At 44.1% G+C, this 25,525-nt stretch overlaps 1 protein-coding gene and 1 non-coding gene across 6 annotated transcripts in view; one reads left to right on the top strand and one right to left on the bottom strand.

The window, feature by feature from the left end:
- The window catches only part of FGF13 (fibroblast growth factor 13), a 489,220-nt gene that overhangs the window by 43,483 nt on the left and 420,212 nt on the right, over window positions 1-25,525 (top strand). The window lies entirely within an intron of this gene.
- LOC118013790 lies at window positions 18,165-18,295 on the bottom strand. Its single transcript, XR_004680115.1, has one exon. It is a non-coding gene; the product is annotated as a small nucleolar RNA SNORA63 (small nucleolar RNA).

The following is a 25,525-nucleotide window of genomic DNA, read 5'->3' as shown; positions in this document are numbered from 1 at the left end:
AGGTTTAGTTTGAGCTACTTTGGACCATTTGACTTCTGAAAGGAGGAGCGAGCATCGGTTAGGTAGATGAGCTTCTCCTGAGGACCTGAAAGGTGCAGGTGAATGCAGTGTTGCAGCATTTGCACTGAGTAGGGAGTGAGTCAAAGCCATGTTGGTGAGAGGTTCTTGTTAGTATTTGTTGTGGGTTAAGGCTAGAATTAGTAGATGTGTATTCTTTTTCTCTCTCAACAGCTCTGTGCTTAACCCTTGCCGCTTGCAGGTAGGTAAGGTGGGAAGGCCCACTAGGTATGGAAGGGCAGAGTTGATTCTACACTGGGGAGACCACAAACCCAAAGTGAGAAATCTTGGCCTCTCCTGGACAAGATCTGGGCATGTGATGCTTTATCTTTGGTACAGCCCGCCTGCTTCTTGTGTGCAAAACACTAAGAGCGTGGGAGTGGATGGGTGTGAGGATAGTTGCTCTTGTAATTGGGAAGGGGCTGCAGCTAGACCTGCCCCTCTTGTCTTCAGTTAAGTGCTCATTTGTTAAAGAAGGATTTGAATGGGATGGGGGAGGGGGAGGAGGAGGATGAGGAGAGAATTGTGTGTATTTGTGGAAAGAGGACAGGAACTGGGTGCCCTTGGGTGAGCCTCTTTGTCTCAATGGGTCTCAGTTTCATGAACCTGTACAATGAGAGGAATGTCTTTAAACACCTGCCAAGCTTGTTGGAGAGAAAAATGAGATATGGCATGTGATAGCTCTCTACACATGAGGGGACTTTTACAAATGAACAGGCTTGCTTTTCCAGAAGGCCTTTATTGCTGGAAGATTGTTACAGATGACACGTGGCCTTTTATCAGGAAATTCTCCCAAATTAGCATTATTCACACATGAAGTTGCATGTTTGTTTCCTAAGATTTCATCCCTTAGATAATTTCAGTTTGATACTTTCCCCACCCTGCCCCAAGGGATCAAGTGGGCAATTTACTATTGACAAATAAAGATAATATACTGTGAAAGTGACAGGCCCGAATCAGCAGGAGAGCTTGCATTTCTGTTGCCTTGCTGTCATTCAGGGATGAAATATTATAGAATGTTTAACACTATATGTACTAGAACAGTATGCAATTTTGAAGAAGAAACCTTATGACACTTCAGTTTATTTAACATAAAAGGCTGATGGTCCCATTGAAGTTCAAAGATTGGGAGGTTTTCAGTTTGAAATATTTTCAATTTAAAATATTTAGGATATGCCTTCCATTGCCCCCTTTTGGGCTTTACCCTTTGATATTTAAGCGAAGGAAACCATGAGACTCTCACTAACGTCACTTTCACTGTGTGGAGCTTCAGCATCTCATAATAAAGAGACAGCATGGTGTAATGGTTAAGCACACAGTTTGTGCCTCAGTTTTCCCATCTGTAAAATGGGAATAACAATAGTGCCTACCCCAATGGGTTGTTCTGTCCATTAAATCAGTTAACGTATATTATACTTAGAACAGCGTCAGACACATAATAGGCATTATATAAGTGTTTGCTGTTATAGTTATTACTTTAACCCCTGATTACCAGGATTATTGGCCTAGAGGGTCTCTGTCAAAGCCACAGTCTGGGTTCTGTTAGAGAGGGAAAAGAGGGTGATAAAGGAATTCTGTTCTGTAAATAACCAATGGGATCTGTCACAAATGTTCTTTTCTACCTCATCCACCTGGCAAAGCCCTTCAAGGCCCAGTTCAAACATCTACCTTCCCTACCTTCCCCACGCTTCTCCCTAAACCTAGTGGATAATTCTTACTATAATATCAACCCTTTATCTAGTAAGTTCCTGGACTATCTCATTTACTGTACTGCACTATATTATCTGTTTATGGGTCTGTCTCCCTCACTAAACTGTGGGCTCCTTGAGGGCAGGGACTGGTATAACTCCAGCACAGTGCCTTGGTACACAGTAGGCACTCAGTTTGTTTTGGCCTCTCTGGTGGTCACTGCCTTCCCCACAAGAGCAGATTAGAGCCAGCCCCAAGCAGGCTCGATTCATGGCCTGGCCAGAGGCCTGCACTCTGCGGGGGCAGCTGGACGGCTGAGGAGGTGGTGGTCACAACCAAGGTGGGCGGTGGCAAGTGCTAGGGTAGAGAGAAAAAGAAGAGGCAGTTACAGGACAGTATATCTCTTCCTTCCTGGGGTGGGGGGCTGGAGGGTACCGCTCTCTCTATACCTCACTCCAGCTAGACTGAGCACTGCCTCTCGCATGGCTTTCCCAGAGTCCCCATGCAGACCTAGCTGCCCCTCCTCCTGTGTGCTCACTGCATTGTGAACAGCTCCATGAAAGAAGCGATTTTCCTGCATCGTAAAGAAATAAGAATACCGAAATCATGCTTTATTGGCCTGTCTGCTCCTCACTGGACTGTGAGCCACAAGAGGGCAGGTCCTCTGTCTTTTTGGGCTCGGTTGAACAGCCTGGGGTAAGTGGTTGGTAAATGAGTAAATGAATAGGGGAACTGGTTTATCTTTCTGCTGTGACTTCCGCGATCTGCCCAAATACATTGGAAAGCATATCTAATGACTTGTTTATCAGCCATCTTTTCTGTTCGTCCCAACCTTCAGCAAAGTGGGGACCCATTCTCTCTCACTTGGCACCTGGTATTCAGGAGGGCTTCAGTGAATGGCTGTTGAATCGAATGGTACCTAAGAGGGGTGCAGGTGTAGGGCACTTTTGCTTTCCGGGTGTATTTGGTGACAGATCCATATTCCAGGAATACAGATCGGTGACCCAGAGTGCAGTAGTCCCTGGGGGGAGCAGACCACGGTGCCGCCTGTGCTGTTTAGAAGTGGCCGGGGCAGTGAGCACACACAGTCATGTAGGCACCAGCTACATCGGGCAGCCCCGTTACACGCCACCTCCTCCTGCATCTCGTATGCACAGCCCATTGGAATACCGGTGGCCAAATTATGCTTGAGATCCTCTACTTGAGAAGTTAAAGAAGTATATAACATCTGTGAGAATGAGTTCTTTCCTCCAGTTCTTTTCATCCATCTCAATACAACTAAGAAAAAACAATAACCCCCCGTATTTCAGGAAACTCGAAATTTGAGGATTTTGAGAAGGTTTGCAGTGGCCATCCAAGCTTAGAACGATTTGTGCATGGAATACCCCTAGGGAACATCAGTTCTAGAAGGCCACCGTTTAGCTGAGTGCCCAGCACAGTGCCACTTCCACAGATTGATAAGGCCTGGTCTTTGTCCCCAAAGAGTTAGCATTGATCTCAGGAGGGGTTATATCTGAAAGGGCAGTGAGCCACTTGGAAGGATATGAAATGTGAAGCTAAGCTGCATGTTTCGTGCAAGTGTGAGGTGTTCAGGGGGAGCATGCTGTGGGAGGGATGAAGCAGGGAAGGCCCTATGAAAGGAGGGGCCCTTGGATGGCAGTTGCACTCCAGTGGGGGCAGTGGGGACACGGGACTGGCAGTAAAAATGATCATGGGCATTAGTGATGGGCCCAGCCTGACAGGATCATTCATTCATTGATCAGGAGAGCTTTATTTGACCAACGACTTTGAGCCACATCCTGTGCGGGATACTAGGGAACAGATGCGTAGGACATGGTCCCTGCTCTTAGGGCTGTGGGGACACATAGGGACTGCATTCCTTCACTTACCACTCATTCGTGCCTTCATCAGACATCTAATGAGTGTGTCATTTGAGTCTCGATGCTGGATATTGGGCATACAGAAATAAATCAGATCCATATTCTAGGTAGATGCATATATTCAAACATGCAGTCAGCCATTGGCTCTCTGCAAAGCGCTTTTTCACAGAGGAGGCAGGTTTAATCTTTGCAGCAATCCCATGAGGTCGTTTCCATTATCGTCCCCATCTGGCAGATTAGAAAACTAAGACCCAGAGCAGTTAAGCGATTTGCCTGTGATCGTGCTGCTAAGAAGCAGTTGAGCTGGGACATGACCCCAGTTCTTCTGTATGTTTTTCCTTCTATCCTGGAATTACAAGACTACCCGACTCAGAACTGTACGAGCAGAAATAAAGCTTGAAACCGATTGTCTGTGGTAAGAGATGCATTTTTTCCTAAAGAGATGAAAGTATGATTTCTCTGAATGGGAAAATTGGCTGTCAACTCATGGAAAGTTATGAAAAGTTTGAAGACAGGTCATGGGAGGGTAACGAAAGTACTAAAAATAGGAAGGGCCGCATCTGGGTACATTTCTTTCCTAGTCCACGGTGAGATACTCACCTTGGATTTACCATGATTTGTGGTGCATTCTGTGCTGTTCTTTCTTGCCTAGGAGCTTGGATGCAGTTGTGAAATCCTTCCAGACTGACTCCTGAGGACTATAGCAATCTTAATGTTTGGGGGAAGACTTTGATTAAAAACCGAGAACTTACCAGACAGGAGCCATTTCCATGTGAAAAGTCTTCCCCTTCACACCACCCTTGGGATCGTCGCGATCTCTTCCTTTCCCCGAATAACCAGTGCTAGGTTGCTGACAGATGGGTTGATGGGCATCATGGAATATTGACCGTAGAGTTAAATGTTCTGTAAAGTGAAACTGTTGTTAAAAAGTCACTTGTGGCGGGCGCCTGGGTGGCTCAGTCGGTTAAGCGACTGCCTTCGGCTCAGGTCATGATCCTGGAGTTCCTGGATCGAGTCCCGCATCAGGCTCCCTGCTCGGCAGGGAGCCTGCTTCTGCCTCTGACCCTCCCCCCTCTCATGTGCTCTCTGTCTCCCATTCTCTCTGTCTCAAATAAATAAATAAAATCTTAAAAAAAAAAAAAAAAAAGTCACTTGTGGCATCTTATCACCTGCAAGGGTCAGTGTTTGATCTTGGCTGGCTTGCAATTTATCAATAAATTTTTTAAAAGAAAAACTTTGTTAGGTAGTCTGGGTGATAGATCTCTCTTGCTCTCCTTTTCCTTTTTTCCTCCCTCCCTTCCTTCCTTTCTTGTTTCTTAGGCTGAGTCAGTAATTTTCAGATAAGAAAGAGGTATAAAAAGGGTCTAGAACACTGATGTGCAGTTTAATCCCTTATTCTTTCCTGCAATCAGAGGATAAAGTAGAGGGATAACTGGAATGGGCTTGTGAAAAGAATGAAAGAAAGAAATTGACTGTGATTGCACACCTCACACCAAAATTATGATTATAGATCTGACACCCAAATTATGCAGATTGAGACCACACGAAGCACATGGTGTCATGTTTTTGTAGGCATCGTTCGCTTGGTCTGTCTCTACAGCCCTTAGACGTAGAGCTGACTTGAGAAATTCTATCGCTGGTAATGACAGTCTGGGCCTGCCCCCCGTGAGATTTTAATGGAGAGTGTCCAACTTCGCAGGAGTGCAAAAATTTCCTTATGTGACATGGTGGTGTGGAGTGTGAGCCCGTGGCTCTAAGCTGGAGGTGGGATTGTTGGGGTGTTAGCATGAAAATACCATATACTTGGCAGCATTCTCCCTGGGGCTATTAGAGCTGAATGGATAGAAATACCCATTGGTGTCGTTAGAAGTCTCCTCTGGCAGTATGGCGCCAGTGCTGTCCCTCACATCCTTCCTTTCCATTTTCTCTGTCATCATCGTAAACTCAGCGACCTCAGAGATCATCCAGCCTTCTAACAGTTGAAGGAACTGAGGCCTGGAGAGGGTAAAAAAGGATGTGCCCAAGGTGTTTTTGTATAGCAAAATACAGCTTCTGGAAATGCTTTCCATTGATCATATCACTTGATCTTTAAAACAATTTGACGAGCTCAGCGGGGCAGGTAGTTTTATTCCATTGTATAGGTGAGACACTTGAGAGCCAGAGAAGTCAGATTGCTTGTTCAGGCTCCAAGTGGTAGCCAGGGTACAGCCGGGACTAAAGCCCAGCTCTTCTGAGGTCTGGTGGGATGCCTTAATGCCTCCGAATCCTTGTCTTCCAGAGCAGACATTTCTGTTGTTTTGAGTTTGTCAGAGTACCTCCTACGACATTTTTTGATGCTGTTACTCACTGATGCTTGTAAACTGCCTTAGATTGTAATTAGCCTTTTCGGTTGGTCGGTATTTTGTTTCTCCAGCTGTCTTAGTGCATCCAAGCTGCTATAACACAACGCCACAGATTGGAAAGCCAAGATCAGGGCACCAGCATGGTTGCGCGAGGGCCCTCTTCTGTGTTGAGGATGTCCCGCTTTGCCCTCAGATGGCAGAAGGGGCTAGGGAGCTCTCTGTGGCTGCTGTTCTTTTCTTTTCTTTCTTTCTTTTTTTTTAAGATTGATTTATTTATTTCAGAGAGAGAGCATGAGTGGGAGGGGCAGAGGGAGAGAGAGAATCCCAAGCAGACTCCCTGCTGAGCGCGGAGCCCATCATGGGGCTCAATCTCATGACAGTGAGATCACGACCCCAGCCAAAACCAAGAGTGGGATGCTTAACCGTCTGCACCACCCAGGCACCCCTCTGTGGCAGCTTTTTTAAGGGTACTCGTCCACCTTCCTGACTTAATCACCTCCCAAAGGCCCCACCTAAAACCAGCACCTTCGGCATTACATTTTCAACATACGCGTTCAGACCATTGCACTAACCATATTGTAATCTCTCTGAAGATTGGAGACAGGCAGGTTTTGTAGAGCATTTAAATCCCCCTTGGCACCAACCACATAATATATGCTTGATGAATTTTTGTTGAATTCAACTGGGGGCTGGGCATATGTCTAATATAAATCTGGAAATTAAAGTGTCTTTTGGTTCTTGGCTCAGGACAAAAAAACAAAAAACATGGGTAATAGAATTTGCAAGTCTCTTAGCCTAATCAGGTGTTATGTAAAATTTGTATCTTGATTTGAGAAAAAGCTGGGTCTGCCAGTAGATTCTGACTGTTAGAACACGAATATACAGATTAATTTGTGGTTGCAGAGTTCTGGTGTAGGGCTTGTGGAAGGAATACTATCTAAATTATCCTCCAAGCTTTCTGGTATCTGCCAATAGTGAACACTATTGATCTTGTTTCTCTTTTAAAAATTTCTGTTTTCAGAGCTTTGTGCACAGGTTCACTGAGTAATGTTTTACTCCTCGAACCAGGACCTTGGAAACCGAGGATGGATCAAATACCTGGTTTCTGCTAAGAGCCAAGAAAGCAGAAGCCAGATTAGGCAAGGGTGGAAAATGGAGAGAGAGAGAGCGAGCAAGAGGAAGGAAGAAATGGAAGGTGTAAGTGATGTGAGCAGGAGTCCTGCGTAAGCCTATGTTGGAATCAAGAAACAGGGCCCTGGTGGGCCTGGTGGATTGTCATCTCCTCACATGACCAGCTGGCCAGAAAGGGTTAATAAGTATTCCTTCACTAAGGCTAGCCTTCCAGCTTGCTGCAGAGCTAGCCCAAGAACTATCAAATTCATCACATATAACTTTCTACTCAAATTGGATTTGGGTCCTGATATTAAGGAATAAAAAAATAACCACTTCAAATGTTTATGAAAGTATATGGGATTTTTATGGACCAGTAGGGAACATACTAGAAATGAAAGAGAGATAGAGTAGTGTCTGAATTTTTATGTTGGAATCATATCTTGATGAAGCTAATTTTAAACAACTGTATTTATTGAGGACCCACTGGAAGCAAAACACATTCTATGTATGTTTTTCGGTTTTTTTTTTTTTTTTTTTTTCAGGAAAGAGACAGAACCAGTCACACTGAAGTGACTTGAATGTTTATAAAGGAAAATAATAGAACAATGCATATTCTTTACCCTTGAAAAGCTTATGAATCAGCTGCATGTCAAAGCAATATCATAATCACAGTGTAGAGAAGAGAATCCATTGTTTTCTTGTATAGAGTCATTAACATTCTAACTTATTCATTCATTCGGAAATCACACATTGAAAACAATTAGCACGCTCTTTCACTTGCCTGTGATAAGTCCTCCTTACTCAGGAAGCTGTTGAGTAAGGGGCACGCTGACTTGTTATTAATGCCTTAAATATTTTAGAAAAAAGCAGCAGATTTAGATACGACCCTGAATGTTTTCCGTTTTACAAAGTACAAGTCATTATGAGTGGCCATACGGAGACAAGCAGGTAGACAAACAAGGCAGTACCGCAGAGCTCGGATTGTGGTGTAGGGTCTGTTCACACCCCCATTTCTGCAGAGAGGATCATAGTTGAAGAGCATTCAGTAAGGGGTTGGATTAGAACCTCAGATCAGAAGGTATTCGTAGGCATTCCTTCCCCCACTCCCTTGCACTTGGTTCTTTAACAAGCTTTTTCAGTATTCTTTGGGTACTCTGTTGTACAACCTATGAGAAATTAGGCATCTAATAATAGTTTTCTTAAGGAGGAAAAAGGAGCACAATCTAGACTTTGCATTTCACACGTTCCTAATAAGGATTCTTCTTTTAAAAATAGCCATGAGAATGGATCCTTATTCTTTCATCAAGCTTGCACTGGGCACCCACTGTCCGCTCTGGGGACACAGAGATGAATGGGACATACCCTGCTTGCCAGGAGCTCACAATCTAGTAGGCCCCACGGGATGAGACACACATAAAGACACCATTGAGGACCTATGGGCATTCAGGGGAGGAGGAAATTGATTCCTGCCTGGGAGACTTGCAGAAGAAGGCAATGGAGCCGGTCCTTGACAGCTGGGTTGGATCTGGATATGCAAAGAAGGGGGAAGGCTGGGGGAGCAGTCACAGGGTTGCGAAAGCATATGGCCTGGTGGCTAACAGTGAGAGGTAGATTTTTCTTGGGGAATAGGTCTCAGGAAAGGGAATGGATGGAAAGTCCGGTGAGTAATGTAAGTTGAAGCTAGACTGGTAAGGACAGCCTTGAATGTCAGGCCAACAATGTCTTTTGGACTGTATTTATTGGCAGTGCTAAGACATAGCCAAATGATTAGCTAGACAGCCTTACAAACAGATATTTACAGCATATTATGGCAAGAAGCATAATAGAAGCGAGTGCAAAATGGTTGAAAGCACAGAGGAGGGAACTACTCAGCTGCCGAGGTGTGGAAGGCCTGGCACACTCAAGAAAGGCTTCATGGAAGTGATGACACTTAGCTGAGTCTTGAAGGCTGGAGATGAATTCTCCAGGGGATGGAGTGGCGACTAGCCTTCCAGGCAGAAGGAACAGTACCTTCAAAGGCCCAGAGGTCTGTGAGAGTCGTTATGCTGGGGCATGATGGTTACTTTGGTAGAGACAGTGTAGGTATATGGGAAGCAGGGAGCAAGAGATGAGACTAGGGAGAGGGCGGGGACCCCATCACGACAGACCTGGCAGGCCTGGCAGGCCTGGCTAAGCAGCTTGAACTTAAAGGGCCACACGCAGGAAAGAGGCCTGAGCAGACGTGTGCTCTAGAAACAGCATTCTAGCTGAGGTGAGGAGGGCGTGTTAGCACAAAGGAGGAAAGTTTGGCTTGCTTGGGTGGGAGAGGGATGGCAAACAGTGGAGAGGGGCTTAGAGTCTGGGATAGATGCGGAAGATGGACTGAAAGGATTTAGGGGAATGGTTTTTATATCTTTTATTAATACTACAGTTTGAGCAATAGGACTCTTTGTTCAAAGGAGATCTTACACAAACTCTTTTGACGGTTTGGGCACTGCGAATGCAGGCTTAGATGGGGACAATCAGCATGGTTTCTTTTAGATACTCTCTCTGTGCCTGGTGGCTCTCCAGTGAGTTATCTGGGGGTATTCTTTGATACCTAGGTCATCGTAGATCCCAAGGCATTCTGAACAATTGTTTGTACTCCAGTCAGGCTGAATTTATGAAAGGGTTTTCAGGGCTCTAGGAAGAAAGCAGGGCAAAAGTGGTACCTAGGCCAGAGGTCAGCAAGAAGAGCTTGTTGGAGGGTCACTGCACCAAGGCTCCTGGCTCTTGGGGTGAATGAGGCTGAAATCCAGACAGTGCTTGGCAGCCTGGTGAGGGTCTGGTCTCCTCCAGAGAGGATGCCTTTTTCTAATTCATCAGATCACATTATGCTCTAGCACTGGGTATTTGGGAAGACAGTAGGAAGAGGGGGTGATAAAGCAGGAGAGAATTTAGGAGTGAAATTGGACTCAGATCCCTGCCCCACCCCTTACTAGGTGTGTGCCCTTGTATAGCTTTCCTTACCTCTTAGGGCATCAACTTCATTATCAAGCAAACATAAATAATACTAGTATCTCATTCAGAGGGATTTTATGAAGGTGAAAGAAGAGAATTTGTATAAAGTGCTTCACACAGGGCCTGCCACATATTAAGTGCTGCATACATTTTGGCTACTAATATTCTTATTTGTAATCACAAGAGTGTTTACTCACTTAACACCAGTGGCTTCAGACATCGTATCTTGATAAATTTCTCTTTACGAAGAAAGAACGTCTCTTGGTTCAACAGTGTGAGCATCATTTATTTTTAGCTATGTCCCATAAAGGGAATTCCAGGAATTAACACCAGCCCTGGTTTTTTGAAAATTATTAGGAACTACTTCAGATATAAAAATGGTATGAAGAATAATCTAGTGAACACGAATATTATGTGACTAAATATTATGGATACGGTTGGAGCTCCTTGTGTGTCCCTCACTGATCATATGTCTGTCCTCCCTCCCTCCTGGAACTTTCCAAGATTCTGAATTTGGTACGAGTATTTCCACGCATGTTTTTATGTTGCTATTCCATTTGGAACTACCCAGAAAATATATCATTTATTTTTCATTATTTTTACTTTATGTAGAAGACCTCTTACTGTATTTATTCCTTTGCTGCTCACTCCCCCCCCACGTTTATTATGTAGATATTAATATATATTTGTTGCAATACATGAGGGAGGGAAGGAAGACCTTTGTTAATTATTATGGAGAAGACCGTTGCCTTTTTATTGTAAAATGGAAAGAGTTCATATTTTTTAAATAGTAAGGATATTTGAAATTGACTTTCTGTGTGTTCTACACAGCAAGAAACTCCGATTTTGGAATTTTATCTGACACACCTACAGGCCAATCATGAATCCAGTGTGTCGGTGCTTGCACCTTACTAAACCTGGATTAGATGGCTTTATTGATGAAACTTCCAGAATTTTGTTTACACAACGCTCACCCGGATTTAGAGACTTGGCGTTTTGACTAGTAAGTGTGAAACTTTCAGGAAAAGTAATATGAAAAATAGTTCGGGTCACAAGTGGTTATAAGGAAACACCATGCATCTGGAAACTGTCCTCTCATGTTTAGTCATTTGAGCATGAAATAGTATCCTAGTTTTCATTCTGAATTCCAGCATCTTATATTTGTGAGGTATGATGTCTTCTCAATAAGTGTGATTGTATAGTTTTTGAAAAGATAGACATGTGTAGTTTATATTCTGATAAATTTGGCAGATTACTGCTCCACAGCATTTGCACTTGGGTGTTTGAGAGGAGACCCAAGCATTGTTATTTTAAAAGCAGTATATGGCGTGGACAGGATGACATCGACCCCCATTTTTGCTGCGTGGAATTTGTCTGGCTTTGTGGGCTGATAAAGGATGCCGTATTTATCTTCCGGATCAAACGTGTGGCTGGTCAGTGCTGATATCACATATGGGCTCTGAGATTGCCAGTTGGGGCTCCAGAGACGTTGGACATTTGTCATTACATATCACATGAGAGATTGGGGCCACTGGAGGTTTTGACACCTGGCCATGAACCGTGGGGATGGAACTCATCTGGCAAACTGTTATTACCACCATCCCAAGTGAGATGTCCTCATTCTTGAGGTGTCGCCACCATTCACATCTCAGATATTGGTAACAGAAAGTTGCCTGGGGTGAGTTGAGATGATTGACATTGACTGAGCTTCTACTTTGCTATAATTAATGCAGTGTTGACATACTGGCTTGATGTGTGTACGCATGTGTGCGTGCAGGAATGTAATTGCTGACTTGACTTTTGCTTATCTTCTTCTCTGTAATTACAATATATTTTATCTTGATGTTTAGATTAGACTTGCCATTTTCCCATAAACATTTTACTATATGTCAGCTACTGTGCCAAGTACAAGGTGCATAGAGATTATTTTACCCTTGAAGAGCTCACAATCCAGGAAGGGAGACAGACAGTGTACTTTGGCAGGTTCTTCATTTGAGTTACATGCAGCAGAGGAACACAAGAGGGAGAGGACTTGAATTTGTAGAGGATACATGCTAAGGGAGGCTTCTTGGAGGAGGGGATGTTTGGCATGAGTCTTGCCGGATGAGTAGAAATTTGCCAAATTGAAATGCAAAGAGAATACTACTTGCGAAGGCACAGAATCATGAGAGAAGCGTGAGTTTGGGAAGCATGTGTGGGGCTAGGAGGACTGGAGATCCAGGCCTGGGCCAGGTCTTAAAGGACCCTTGTGTCATGATCAGGAGCTTGGATGTTATCTCTTAGGTAGTGCAGAATTGGTGGAGAGATTTTTATGGCAAAGTGGAATGTTTGGATTGGGTTTTAGGAAGAGCTCTCTGGTGGCAGCTTGGGGGAGCTATACCTGAGATGGTGGTGGAAGATAGGGCCCCATTTTGGTCTGGTCTAATGCAAAGAGCCTGGGGCTAAGTCAAACTTAGTTTGAGTCCCTGCTCTACCACTTACTGGCTGTGTGACATCGGACAAATGATATACCTTCTCTGAGCTTCAGTTGGCCCTCAGTGAAGTGGGAATGACAGCTTGTCCCTCGCGTGAGGACTAAATAATGTCAGGCCTAGTGCATGGTAGCTGTTCAGGAAATGCCACTTCCTTTCCTAGTCTCACGTCTGCATTCCTACCCTTCAAACGATGCCTAGAATAGTCTATTTTGCTCTGATATTTTCCCAGCAGCATCTGTCTGGGTCTTGTTCTCCTCAGATGGCTTTGTGGGGTTTACTTTATTTCACTTAGCTTTTGACTCTTCATTTCAACTTGACATAAACAGCAGCTGAAGGACCTGTTAACTTTTTCTTCACCTTCATTGACTGTGGTCTGTAAAGCCCGAAGGTGTTGGCTGTGGATGGCACTGTATCTCGTCTTGCCTTAGATTTTAAGTCTGTTCTTCATGGCCATGCACAGTAATATCTGCAGGCAGGAAATTTGTTTGATGGCACTCTTTTTCCTGTAAAATGCTGAATTTAATTAGGAGTTGATGCCCCATTGGATCCAAACCACACTAACCAGTTTCCAAAAGATGTAATGAGTTACTTGCTATAAATACCCTGTAGGTTTCATTTCATTTCAGCATTCCTCTTATTGAGTGTCTGCCACATCCAAGCCTTAGGGTTGAGTGATGCAGTGAGTGTTGATTCATGCATGTCCTGTGCCTTCCCCATACTTGCTTTCCACGGTGACGAGAGACATGTAGACTGCTATGTGATTGAATGAAAGTGGAATTGACTGAGTGATAGCTGAATGAGCAAATAAGCTAGCCAAGGACTTGCTGTAAGAAAGCAAAGGAGGGGGACATTCATCAGGAAGGGATCGGGCAAGCACTTCCTGGAGGAGGTGGCTTTTGACACGACTGTTAGAAGTTGAGTGAGACATCTGAAGATGGAGAGGTGGCAAAGGAAGGGGCTTCACTCCAGACCAAAACAACTGTATAAGCAAAGACACGGCACGTAGTTGAGGAAGAGCATGTTGTTCTTTGTGATCGGAGGATAGATGTACTTGAAGACAAGGCCGAATAAAGGAGCAAGGGTTCCGGATGTGGCAGCATACACTTGACATTGAGGGCGTCCTAGACATTATTTACAGATCATTTTGTCGTGTGTGTGTGTGTGTGTGTGTGTGTGTGAGTGTGTTTTAGTACACGCTCATTATAAGAAACCTGGAAAATATACACAAAATCCAAAGAAGACAGCATAATTTACCCTGGGGAGAAACCACTCAAGTTTTTGGTGAATTTCTTTTCAGTGTTGAATTTATTCAGTGGGGATCATACATGTTTACAGCTATACTTCTTACATCTTTTCACTTATCATATTGTGAACATTTATTGATGTGATTCAAATGTCCTTAAAACGTCATTTGTCGTGACTGCATACTGCTCAATCATATGGGTGTATTGCATTTTATCTAATCGTTCTTTTATTGTTGGCTGTTTCAGAAGTATATAATTCTGTATATGAGGGCTGTGATGAATGACTTGGTAAATCTTTGCATTGTCAGTGAAGGTTTTTGAAGAAAGGCATTGACATGATCCAATTTCAGTTTAAGGACAATCTTTCTGGGGGTACTATGAAAAATAGATTAAAGAGATGGAGAGATTTGAAGCAGGGGGAAAGAGTAGATGGGAGAATATTCCATTAGTACAGGTAAGATGAGAGACACAGCAAGCAGGTGGCAGTGAGAATGGAGAAGAGGTGGTAGACGAGAAGGACTCCAGGCAGGAAAATGAACAGGAATTAGGATCCATTGTTTGGCAAAGTGTGGCTTCAGAATCACCATTTTGTAAAAAATTGATTCCGAGTCTCGTGCCCCCCACTAGCATTGCTGAGTAAGACCCTCTGTGGGTGGGCCCTGATTTTTGATGAGCTCCCCGACTATTGTGCACACTAACGTTCGAGAACCACTTACTTAGGCCTATGGGTTGTTGGATTGAGGGCCTTGGTTTTTTGTTGGCTGGTGGCCAGAGGCCACCCTCAGCTCCTTGTCATGTACATGGGCCTTCCCAACATGGCTACTTGCTTCCTCAGAGCCAGCAAGGGAGAGTCTCTTAGCAGGAGGGATGTACATTCCAGTGCACTGCAATCGTACACATGATCATGTAGGCCCTGTCACCTTTGCGATGTTCTATTGGGTAGAAGCAAGTCATAGGTGTCCCCCACACTCACGGGGCAGGGATTGTATAAGGGTAGGACACCAGGAGGCTGGGCTCCTGGCGACCACCTTAGAGTCAGACCCCCACAGAGTGTGGGAGGAATGGGAGATGGTGAGTTCAGTTTTTCACATGTGACCTTGAAGGTACTTGTGGGCAGAGGTGGATTTATTATGAATAGAAATTTCAGCTTCAAAGCCCTGTACTTGCTTGGCCCCTTCCAAGGCCATATGACTAATTTTATCGTCAGAATTTTGTATTCTATTTCTAAAAAGAGTCTCAAATTGGAAAAGCTTTAGGCCTCACAAAACATAGATTTGCCCCCGCCGGTGGGAGATGTCAGGTAGGCAGTTAGCTTCTCGGGTCTGGAGCTTAGCAGAAAGGTCATTCAGTGCCCATCCAGTGCCTGCGTAGCCCATTGCAGGAATGGGAAAGCTGTCCATTGCCACCAAGCATAGCAGGTCCCCAGAGCCCAGCTTCCGGTGAGTTCTTTGCTCTTGTTGGAGAAGTCTTGGCTGCCCAGAGCTCACCATGACAAATAGCCCCTAGCTGTGGCTTGCGACACCTTGGCCTAGCAGCTGTTACCAGGAGGTGGTCATTAGCAGGGGGAAATCCCTAAATCATTATCCCAAGCACTTTCTGAGGAGTGTAGAGGACACGTTCCAGAAGACTATGTTTGTATCTGGTCCAGCATTCTTCGGGAGCTCATGCTAAGCAAAGAGGAGAAAATAGAAGTCTCGGGCAAGTGTTTGCCATGCTCGTTTCTACGCATCTGTTCTCCACTAGGCGTCTGCATCTCCAGGGCCAATGTGCCTCTGGGTCCAGGCTCCTGTGCTGTGACCAGCAAGAGCCTTTGAATGTTTCTGCGTTTCTTTCTGTATTCAGGACCTTACAGGTTCTTAGCCCAGGATGGTGAGTCAGGGAGTCCACATTTAGCTACAGTCTCTGGGAGATAACTCATGGAGGACAACCTAGCAAGTCAAATAAGTCATAGCCCTCTACCTCCTGTCATCTGAGTGCTGGGGGATGGCTTTGCCTAAGGTGGGGAGTTGAGGGGCTTTTCTTCTAGTAGGTACTTGACCAGCACTTACCTGGCAGGGTTTGAGATTCTCCATCTAGAACACATGAGCTATGTGATGTGTGATGATGCTGGACAAACTGCTTAACTTCTCTGAGTCTCAGCTTTGTTATCTGGAAAATGGGCACAATAATAATACGTATCTGAAAAGCTTGCCGTCACGCTTCGGTTAGATTTCCCCAGAAGGTTCTTAGAACAGCGCCTGGTACAAAGTGTGTGCTGTAGGTGTTAAATTTTGTGATTACTGACGTGCATATGAAAAGAAGCGCTCAGTGCATTCTAGCTGTTTCTGGTTCCTGGTTTCTCAATCAAAGGACACGAAAAGTACAGCTGTTGTCATGTCCTTAAATGCAGAGCTGGGGTGGGGCCCAGGGCTCCTGACTAGTTGCCGAGTCGTTTTGCTGTTGCAGTCCCAACTTTTAGTCTCTTAAAGCCTTTGCTTAATGAAAAGAAATTGAGCTTTTTGTTGTTCCGGGCTTATTGTAGTTTAGGAAGCGCATTTTGATATTGGGGACCTCTCGAATTGACAAGCAGTGATTGTCTGAGCACTCTCCTCCTCAGGTAGGAAGGGCAGAAGAGCCCTTGTTCGTAATTGTTTCTTTCCACCGTCGTGGTATATATTCATCCAGCCCTTTCCTGAAACAATGGACGTGTCCTGGATACCTCTCTGTTGCTGATTTGGGGTTGGTAAATACACGGCTTCGTTGCTGCTCCTAAAACGGTGAGTTATTGTATGCTTTGTGAACAGCACAAAATGTTCTGAATAGGAAACCTCCTGGTAACTCTAAGTAGGGCAATTTTGAGCCCCTGTCGTCCACTTCTGCTCATGTGCTTGCGTTCTGTGTAGCCAGAACCCTGTGTCACTAACACCTGTCCTAGGAAGTCCTGTTACCTCCAGGACCCACGGACATGCCAACCAGGGTTAGTCAAGGGGTGTTAGGTCCTCGGTAAAATGAGAAGACCTTTTCTGTATCTGTGGTTTTTTTTTTTTTTTTTTTCCCCTCAAGATGGCACCTGGGTTAGTTTCCTAGGATTGCTAGCAAATTACCATAAATTTGGTGGCTGAAAACAACAGAAATTCACTGTCTCACAGTTCTGGAGGCTAAACATCTAGAATTCGAGGTGTCAGCGGGGCCATGCTCCCTCTGACGACTCTAAGGGGGAATCCTTCCTTGCCTCTTCTAGCCTCTGGCATTGTTGGCCATCCTTAGCATTCCAATCTTGGCTCCCATCTTCCCATGGCCTTCTCTCCTCGATGTGTGTCTCCTTTTTCCCCATGACCCAAGTGTCCCTCTTCTTATAAGGACACCAGTCATTGGATTAGGGTCCACCTTAATCCAGTATGACTTCATGTTACCTTGATTACATCTGCAAAGACTCTGTTTCCAAATAAGATCATATTCACAGGTACTGAGATGTCTTAGTTCGGGTGGCTGTCACAGAATACCATAGTCGGGGGGACTTCAATAACAAATATTTATTTCTCATAGTTCTGGAGGCTGGAAGTCCCAGATCAGGGTGCCATCATGGTCAGGTTCTTGATAAGGGTCCTCTTTCTGGTGTGTATGGACAGCTGTCTCCCCACTGTCTCCTCACATGGTGGAGGTGGTAGAGACACACCTTGTCCCTTGTAGAGACACCAGTCCCATCATGGCGAGTCCACTCCAGTGACCTCATCCAATCCTAATTACCTCCCAAAGGGGAGACAACATGCATGGGGGTTAAGATTTGAACACATGTTTTTCGGGGACACAGTTTGACCCACAACAGTAGGTATACCCCTTTCTTTCTTATTTTCCCTATTTTATTTTTTAAAAAAGGAGAACTCCCCTCAACCCCAACAAGCTAATGGTACAGGAATAACTTGACTTGTAAATTAGGATGAAAAGTCATAGACTGCTAGAGCATGAAGAGGAAGCTCTAGAAGATACCATCCATTTCTTTTATTTTCCAACTGAGGCCTAGTGGGAGGAGAGTATTTGGTTATGGTCAGAAATCTGGTGAGGGGTAGAACGAGTCATCAATCTCCTTAGGTTTCCTAACTCTCAGGTCAGGTTTTTTTTTTTTGGTTTTTTTTTTTCCATTACTTCTTTTTTTTTTTAATTTTTATTATTATTATTGTTTATTATTTTTTTTAAAGATTTTATTTATTTATTTGACAGAGAGAGACACAGCAAGAGAGGGAATACAAGCAGGGGGAGTGGGAGAGGGAGAAGTAGACTCCCCGCTGAGCAGGGAGCCCCATGTGGGGCTCGATCCCAGGACCCTGGGATCATGACCTGAGCCGAAGGCAGACGCTCAACGACTGAGCCACCCAGGCGCCCCTCAAGTCAGTGTTTTACTTGGTAAACATGTCTGAGACCATGCATCCCTGGCTGCTAAGCACCATGGCGGACAGGGCTAGAAAGGTAACAGCTTTTTTTTGAGCAGGGGGCAAAGACAAGGCAGCACTTTACAGCTACATTGTAACTAGATCCTGCATCTTTTCCATTACTTCTTGATAACAATGCTGATGGTTGTGGTTGAAAACTTTCATGTGGCAACAGTGCATTGAGGCAAATTCCTGTAAAACCAGAAATAGCTGGGAAAGTGGGAGCCAAGGTTGGTCCTGCCAATAGTTGGAGTTCTTGGCTGTCTATTGGGGAGGGGGGAATTGACAGCCAAAAGCCCTGTCAGGTTCCCAACTCTGTCTTCTGCCCATTTCAGCTCAATGCATCAATATTTTTATTGAGCTATTAACCCGAACGAGGCCCTGGGGATTCGCTGATGAGAAGAGTAAACGCTGTCCCTGCCCTCACAGAACTCACAGTCAAGCCATGGCTGAAACAGTGCTAGACTCAACTCATTTATCTGAGAGCTGGGAGAGAAGGGCCTGACAGGGGCACCCAGTTCAACTGGGGGTGGGGGAGCTGAGGCCCAAAAGATGATTAGGAGTTATCCGGAAAATGAAGAGTGGAGAGGGGTTGGAGGTACAGGAGTGTTCCCGACAAAGGGAAGGTGTGCGTGATGGCTTGGAGGTGAGCAAGAACAGCACATGTTGGAAGGACTGAATGGAATTCAGTTAGGGTGAAGCACAGGGGAAGGGGGGGGCGGGCGTCACGAAGAGCTTTGCAAACTTTATTTCAGGGATTTGATTTGATTTCCCCTGAGGCAGTGGGAAGTTCTTTCAGGGGGGTCTAGGTGTGGAGTAAAGTATTCAGGATAGGGACTCCAACCCCCAAATGAGAATGAGCAGAGCTTTATTCTGAATAAAGAAGGCATCAGGATATCTCCATTCAGGGTAGAGCCACTCTCCGGTCTTTTACTCTCCATATATGTGGGTTCACAATTAGCTCCAGCATCTGCCTCAGGCCCTGGAGCTAGAGACTTCCCTTGAGAGTGTAGTGCACAGGTTGTAGTCTGTGGTCCTGTGTGTGCATGTGTGTGTGTGCGTGTGCGCATACGCACCCTTATGCTGGCCCACACAGGAACACTTAAAGCCTAGTACATATTAGCCTTGTTTTTTAACTTAATAGCCTTGGTAATTGCCCCAGGGCCTCTTCCATCTTTTTGCAATAGTTCGCTCTGAGCTTAGAGTTTCTCTGGATCTACTTGTACCTTCCTGTGCAGGATTTGAGCTATGGCTTCCTCTTTACCTGTCGATCTGAGCCTCTGTGCTTTTTCCATCTCCAGGGAATAACTCAAATTCTAGTACAAGGAGCATCCTCTCGTCTCCCAGTTGTTAACAGTGCTGCAGTTAGATCCTGTTAGGCAGTGGAGATTAGTTCATCGCCTTTTTTTTTTTTTTAAGATTTTATTTATTTATTTGAGACAGAGAGAATGAGAGACAGAGAGCATGAGAGGGAGGAGGGTCAGAGGGAGAAGCAGACTCCCTGCCGAGCAGGGAGCCCGATGCGGGACTCGATCCCGGGACTCCAGGATCATGACCTGAGCCGAAGGCAGTCGCTTAACCAACTGAGCCACCCAGGCGCCCTAGTTCATTGCCTTTTTAAACAATTATTGTTCCCCTAAAGAGCCCTTTTTTCCCTAAACCTCCCCCCATGAAATTTTAATACCAGAGACAGGCTGGGCTGCATTTCTCTTTGTACATTATATGTATATCTGTGCTTCGTATATAAAAAGAATAAGGCTTAACTTACATTTTTATAACATGCAGGATTAAGAATGACAAAGATAAAAGTCAAGTTAACAATTAAAAAGCTACTAACAATAAACGTATTTGTTTATTTGTAGTTGCAGAGTAACTTTTATATACTTAAAAATTGCAACGGGTCAAATTGCATATGTAGCTTTCCAATTTATAGAAATGTGTAATATTAGTAACAATGTGACCAGATTTTAAAAAAATCGTTCTAAATTGTTTTTCTAGTAAAAGCAAACAAATGGAAAAAAATAAATTCACTTCTTAAAAACACTTCCAGTGAACTTTTAACTATTCCTTGATCTGGGAAAATACCTTCTAATTTAATTGGCTGCTAGATATTTACTCCGATCTCGCCTACAGTTTCTTTGCATTTGACATAATTAGTGATTAAATAGCGTACTAAAATATAAATCGAGGACCAAATGTAAATATTCCCAAGGCAGCCAACGGCAGCTAATAGGCACTCACATGCCACCTCTTGCTATATAATTTCTAGGATGAGCAATCAATCCAAAGAAAGTCTTCCAATCACAACTATGTATTGATCATAGTTTTGTAGTACTGATCTTGCATATGTTTTTTGTATCATCTATGAATTAATTGTCAATGCTGCTCATCTGATAGCCAAGAAAAGCCAATGGGAGAAATTAAATTCTAAGCAATAAGATTTTGTTAAGGAGGGTGAAGTTCAGAGGGCCACAAACCATTGTAATATGTAAGTTTTTTTTGCTTCCCTCCCTAAGAAACAACTTTCACCCTCTTGGAGTCCGTATTGCCTCCAGGAGACTGCATGGTTTATCGGATTATATCCTCTTAGGAGTCTTAATTCCCTAATATATAGGGCCTAGGAAAGCTGGGTATTAAAAGGATATAGGGCAGAAGATCAGAAAAGATTCAGGGCATGTACCATTGTCCAAGTAGGGTATGGAAACAAGGGGACTCAGGCTACTTCAGGGGGCAGATGAGGGTTGTTTTCCAACAGGAAAATGGAAGGTGCACTATTTGATAAGAATCCCAAGCCACCACTTCCAGACAGAGCCCTTCTCTTCCACACCAACTCATCTACCTGTGCCCCAGGGAGGAAGTCACTGTGGATAGCTAAGTTTGACTATTTGCCCTTTAGGTACCAAAGGAGTTTTAATGTGAAAAATTTGAGCGGGTATCTTTCTCAAATGTCCTAGTCACCACTTGAAGCAAATACTGCTGAATATAACTTACCTTTTATTGGAGGCTTAAAATCTTCCTAAGAAGAATCAGTTCTTGAGGTGTGAGGCACACTTTATCTGCCAAATGGTCTGAGACCACTCTGGGTTCTTGGGCTGATGTTTCTGAGTTTAGTTTTTGTTTTTGTCTCCTTTCCTGGCAGGCCAGTACCTGTCTCTTTGACTTGTTAGTGGCTTACTGGTAGCACTCATTCTCCTCGCTGTCATTTGATGGTTCTCAGATTTCAGGTGGAGATCAGTAGCCAACCCTGTAAAAACTTTGTATAAAGTAGGAGCAAGGAAGTTCTCGGTGAGGGGCTGTCCTGTGAATACATTTTGTAGGACTGGGTGTATGTGTGCACATGTGCTCCTGTTCTCCTCTCCCTGTTATCACCTGAGCTCTGGATTGGTGAAATGCACAAGTAAGTTTTGTGCTGGATAAGCAAGTGATTGGTGTACTGTCTTCTCAGAAGAGTTTATAGAAAGTGTACATACAAAGAGGTTTATCTCAATGGGCCACTCAAGACTACTTTTGAAGGGCTTCGGCCTTGAATCAGGGGCTACAAATTTCCAATTCATAAAAAAAGTAACCCATGGGAGTACTAGGTTGTTTTGTACATGGTGGTATGTACCTGCTCAAGTAATCTTTTCAAGTAGCATTATCCAATGGTGTTATTAAGAAGTGCTAATTAACATTTGGTTGGGAAAATGTAATTACTTGAATGGGAATTTTGACCCAGATACTTAGCTGCTATTCTTAGGCCATTTTTCACTTAAACACACTTTTCTTTCACTAAACATACTAACCAGATATAATGTTGGTAGCCCTTATAAGTGTGAGCACTTTAAATTGTCAGCATTTGTCAAAATCAAGTCCTTGTGTATTGACCCTCTGTCTGTGTAACGAAGTATTCTCAGTGTAACACAGTACGTGGGGCTTCTTGATGTCAATTCCATGTTTCTAGTTTAATTTTTAAACCTTTAATCTTATGTATCACAATAGTATATATTACATATATAGGTCTTGAAATGGAAAACCTTTGAAATGGTGCAAATTAATGATGTATTAAGTATCACAATTTGAAGAAGGCAGTGAAAACATCCTGAAAGAATAGAGGAAGAGTAAAGAAAGGAAGAAAAGCGAAGAGAGACAAAGAATCCTCAAGGGGAATAATAGGGCTTTGCAAGTACATTGCCAAATCACCAAGACTGACAGCAGAAAAGGTCAAGGCCATTTTAACATTGCAGGAGACGAAATCCAGGTTGCCTTTGAGAAGTAATGCTGTTTTGACTAACTCAGAATTCTACCAAACATTTGCTGTTGGCGACAAAAGGGAATCACAGCAGGACTGAGGCCTGCTACCTCATTGTCTGACAGATTCTTGTGTTCTGGGCAGGGCGGGTCAGGACCCTATTGGGTCTGTCCCCAGGAATGTCAAAATACTCTCTAGGCATCCAAGCCTCTGGGGATTGGCAAGGCCTGTTGTGCGTTGAGGGCTAAACTGACATTAGGGACTCACTCATTACTGCCAACAGCTCAATTACAAGTCCCCCAATGTGGCTGAAACTTCCTGGCCTTTCAGTGTTAAAGATGGACACACCATATTTATTTGTTTCTGTTTTTCGACAGACTTTGTGTTGCTTTACCATAATATTTCATGGTTTGTCGTAACCACTGGCCACTGACAGTGGAGAGCCCATTTACATCGAAGCATGCTGGATCGGTGCTGATTTGGGGAGAGTTTTTAGGGTAATTATATTCAGAGTCATTTTTTCCCCTTTATTCATTTGAAAAAAAGGTGGCCTTTAGGATTTCTTGTGTAGGCTGCATACACCAAACATACCCTCTCACTGGGAAATTCTATCCTTCTTGCTGAGAAATTTTAGCATTAAATTATAGTCCCAAATTATAAGGAGGCAATTCCTGGATAGCATTTGAATAGGCAGGTGTGTGTTCTGTATGGGGCTGACCATGGGGGTGGGGTGAATAAGGAAACGGAGGCAGAGTGGGAGGAAGGTAGGAGCTGAGAAGAAAAGCGGTTATCATCCACTTCTGTCTTTCATTTCCTCCAGGCTCACACATTTGGCAAGTGAGCGTGTAAGTAGAGAGCCTTCTGTGAGCCCAGGGCATCCGCCTGTGAAGGGAGTCCTTGGCTACTCATCTGCATCTGCAGAAAGAAGGGAGGATGTTCCCACGATCTGGGGACCTACTGTGTGCCAGACACTTCCACACATGCTCCGTATATTCTCCCTGAAATCATATCCAATCAGAACCCCAGAATGGGGCTTTATTTGGAAATAGAATCCTTGCAGTTGTAATCAAGTTAAGATGAAGGCCGTACAGAATGAGGGTGGGTCCTAAATTCAGTAACAGGTATCTTTATAAGGAAAACGAGATTTGGAGTTAGACACCTCCAGGGCCCTGTGGAGATGGGCGCAGAGATTGGAGTTAATGCAGCTACAAGCCAAGGGACTCTACAGGTTGCCGGTAACCACCAGAAACTCAAAGAGGCTGGAGGAGCCTTTGGAGGAAGCATGGCCCTGTAGACACCTTGATCTCAGACTTCTGGCCTCCAGGACTGTGAGGGAACGCATTTCTCTTGTCTGTGGTATTTTGTTACAGCGGCCCTAGGAAACCAATACATTCTGTAAATAAGGCCTGAGGACGACCCGGGTAGGTGGATCCTCTCAGATGCCATTTGTAGACTGAGAAGCTGAGTTTTCTGCCTCACTTGCGGCACAGATATTTCGTGAGCACCTGTGATGGGCCAGGTACTTGGAGGGTTATAAGTGGCTAAGTGTGGCCCTGGCCCCCAGGAAGCTCCCCGAGTGTGTATATGGCGTCGTGATCACTTCCTCTATATTGCGGGAAGGGGGAGCGCTAAATGGAGTTGGATTTTCCTCAGAGGCCCTGTAACACTAGGCTGTTAGTCCTGGGCTGTCTTTATCAGTTTATAGGCTTCTTTGATCGGCTTTTTTGGGTGTCTCTTCTTGATTCAAAGAAGACTAACAGGACATAGGCCAGTCTGAGGAAATCCAGATGGAGATGTGCTCCCTCCCCCAGCTCCTCTCACCTGATTCTTTCCTCACCCACAAAAGTTGAGGGGACCATAGCTTAATTTTCCTTCGAGAGGGTGTTGGGATCTAGGAAGGTTTCTTAGGCTGGCGACATTTCATGCGGATTTTGAGGAATTTCTCTGGTGGGAGAAGGGAGGGAGGCAGAGGGTGGAGGCATCCTTGGTGGGGAAGGCATTTCAGGTGTACGTTGTGTGGCTTTGTCGGGAGCGGAGGGAGAGGAGGAAGAAAGCGAGGTTGAGGCCGTGATGAGCGGTTTTTTTCTTTTTTCCTGTTTTTAACATCTTTATTAAAGTATAATCGACATAAAACAAACAGCATATATTTCAAATGTATACTTTGATAAGTTTTGCTGTCTGTGTACGCCGTGAAAGCATCACCACAATCAGGACAGTGAGGGAGTCTGTGAAGTCCTACCTTTTCTAATTACATGTCTGTGTAAGACTGAACTTTCGTCACGCGCCTCAGCTATAACAACCTATCCCAGCGAGTCGAATGCAGAAGCAAGTGTGAAAATCCAGCTATCCTCTATTAAAGCAGACATGAAAGAGATTTGCAAAAACACAAACCATTGGTACTCTTGCCCCCATTTTTGGTTGTTTTAAAAAATATGGTTGTTTTCAGTAAAATGTGGTTATTTTTAATAAAAATTGTATTTATGTAACCACGTAATTCTTTATATTAACATGTAGTAAGTAGGTTTATAATGGCTAACTTTAAATGTATTAATACCTGAATAGATTACGAACTTTCAGTTTTAATTTATTTTTTCAGTTATTTATCTATTTATTTATTCATTCATTCATTCATTCATTCATTCATTTAAGTAATCTCTACACCCAACACGGGGCTCGAACTCACGATCACGAGATCAAGAGTCACATCCTCTTCCCACAAAGCCAACCAGGCGCCCCTCAGTTTTAATTTCTAGTGTGATGAATATTGACAGATATAACCCATATAAATAAATGCCCTTTGGGCTCCTCAGTTATTATTTGTTTCAAGAAATTGTCCTGTTTTTCCCCTTGCCACCTCTCAATTATTTTTAAGAATCTGAGATCACAGCATTTGAGGATTGTTGCTATAGAGGGCTTTGAATGCTATGCCGAGGTTCATGGAATTTTTTTTTTTTTTTTTTTTTACCTAAGTGGTGGGGACGAATTGAAGATCTTTCCAGCAGAGGAGTGATGGGCTCTGCCTTGAGTATAGAAGGATGCCTCTGGCAGCATAGAGATGGGGAAGACCGCAAGTGTCCAAGCATGGGAGAAGGAGAACCTGCCCAAGGGACCTG

Source organism: Mirounga leonina, unplaced genomic scaffold, assembly GCF_011800145.1.
Source record: "Mirounga leonina isolate KUSES-001 unplaced genomic scaffold, KU_Mleo_1.0 Mir_101664, whole genome shotgun sequence".
Lineage (NCBI taxonomy): Eukaryota > Metazoa > Chordata > Mammalia > Carnivora > Phocidae > Mirounga > Mirounga leonina.
Note: the sequence above shows the minus strand (reverse complement) of the source record. Positions and strands in the feature narration are given on the sequence as shown.